This window comes from Octopus bimaculoides, chromosome 18 (genome assembly GCF_046866305.1).
Source record: "Octopus bimaculoides isolate indiv1 chromosome 18, ASM4686630v1, whole genome shotgun sequence".
NCBI classification, from domain to species: Eukaryota; Metazoa; Mollusca; class Cephalopoda; order Octopoda; family Octopodidae; genus Octopus; species Octopus bimaculoides.
The window spans coordinates 12,876,010-12,878,509 of NC_142945.1; the positions used below are offsets into that span (position 1 = coordinate 12,876,010).

Consider the following 2,500-nt stretch of genomic DNA (forward strand, 5'->3'; position numbering starts at 1 on the left):
ATATATATATATATATATATATATATATATATATATATATATATATATATATATATATATATATATATATATATATATATATATATATATATATATATATATATATATATATATATATATATTATATATATATATATATATATATATATATATATATATATATATATATATATATATATATATATATATATATATATATATATATATATATATATATATATATATATATATATATATATATATATATATATATATATATATATATATATATATATATATATATATATATATATATATATATATACATTAACATAGGGTAAAAATCATATATTAATTAATATCGATTAATTACCAGGAAGCTAGCACATTTAAAGAATCAAAGAGATTCAGAAACAATATCTGCAATCTCAGGGGATTAAAGTATATTTTTATATATAACGTTGACCACTAACGTGGACATTCAATGTCAACGTTATATATATATATATACATACATACATACATACATACATACATACATACATATATATATATATTTCAACATCCTAAAAAGATTAAATCTGTCTATATTGAATACTTTATTAGAAAATGTTTAGCTTGGTTTTATGTAGATGGATATGATGTTAAAACTGTACATACTAAAATACAATCAAATATGTATATATGTATATGTATATATATATGTGCGTGGTGTGTGTGCGTGTGTGTGTGTACTTGTGTGTGTGACATAGTTTCATCAAATGTATAGAGTCTTAATGTGTCCATTTGTGGGCCTATTTGACCATTCATTGCTGTCTACTAAATACTTCCTGTGACTTTCAGTCACAGATTGATTCTTGCTTGATACCTGATGAGAGATAGGATTTTCAAAGTAGAATGCTCTGCAATGGAAGACTTACAACAAGTTTGAACTTTCTATATATGCTTGTATGCATATATATATATATATATATATCTATATATATATATATATATATCTATATATATATATATATATATATATAGATATATATATTTACACATAGACAAAGATACACACTCAGACACACACAAGCTCATACACACATACATATGCATGTATATATTTATATGCATGAATGTAATGTATATATATATATATGACAATTTATGATCTTTTGTCATCTACAATACCAGAGTGTCATTAGTGATTTTAATTCTGGTTGGATAATGATTTCTGGTCACTGTGAAATCTTAAGTTCCAGAAAAGCAACATAAATTTTATTGAAGGCAAGATATACATACATACATATATACATACATACATGCATACCTAAATACATGCATAAATATATGCATACATACACACACACAGACACACACACACACATATATATATATATATGCATTTATATTTATGTAATTGTGTATGCATTGTATTTTACTATTTTAGTCTAATATATATATACATATAAATATAAATATATAAACAAATATTTATACATACATATTTATAAATACTTATATACATATATATATATATGCATACATACATATATGTGTACTATGTATATACATGAATATATATGTATACATACATACGTACATATATATATATATATATATATATATATATATATACACATCATTATTCATGATGATATAAATATATATATATATGTCTTTGTAATTATCTGCTGTATACATTTTTATATGCTATGTTTGTTAGTCTAAGTATAGTTATTTTTACAATCATGGAATATCAAAGTATTATGCTGGTATACACATTTATTACGAAAATAACATACAAAAAACATTAGGCAGTATTATAAATTAATAAACTCATATCACTTGCTACTCGTATTCCACAGGGTTCGGTGACTTATGTATGAACTTCATTCATATTGTTTCCCACCTCTGAGAATGTTGATAGTTTGTAAAGTTCAATTGAAATAATTTTGGATTTCATTGGAATGTTTTTGTTGAGGTGGGTGTTAAGTTTGATGAATGGAATTTTAAAATGCTCATGTGTGTATGAAACTGTGTATGTACATATAAATGTGTCTACATATAAGTATATATATAGACAAATAGATAAATAGATAGATAGATAGATAGATAGATAGATAGATAGATAGATAGATAGATAGATAGATAGATAGATATTAAGTACATATATATTGTGTGTGTGTTGGGTGTTATATATAAAAAATAAAATTTGTATCCCTCAATTTCAATAGTATTCAACTCTTTGTTCAATGGAGGAGCTTAACCATTGAATTTACATAGGTTTTGAGTATTTCAAAAACATATAATCTTAATGTAATTCTAAGTCACATTCAGTGTGACACAGAATGTGACACAGAGTGTGACACAGTATGTAACTTTTGCATTACAGATCAGACACAGTCCCTATTATAGGCCTCCACACGTTTTCTATCAACCCAATTTAACCAGAAACAATGGGTTACCCTGAGGCTCTGGTTAAGAAAAAAAAATCTAAACCCACTTCAACAAGAGCCGTGTGCTGAGTGTGAAATCT

At 23.6% G+C, this 2,500-nt stretch overlaps 1 protein-coding gene across 1 annotated transcript in view; it reads right to left on the minus strand.

Annotated features, from left to right (window-relative positions):
* Positions 1–1,728: 1,728 nt before the first annotated feature.
* Positions 1,729–2,500, minus strand: part of LOC106870479 (uncharacterized) — a 35,074-nt gene continuing 34,302 nt past the window's right edge. Inside the window, exon 2 of the mRNA XM_014916588.3 lies at positions 1,729–2,500. This exon is cut by the window's right edge and continues 1,264 nt beyond it. The gene's annotated coding sequence lies outside the window, so the exon portion shown is untranslated.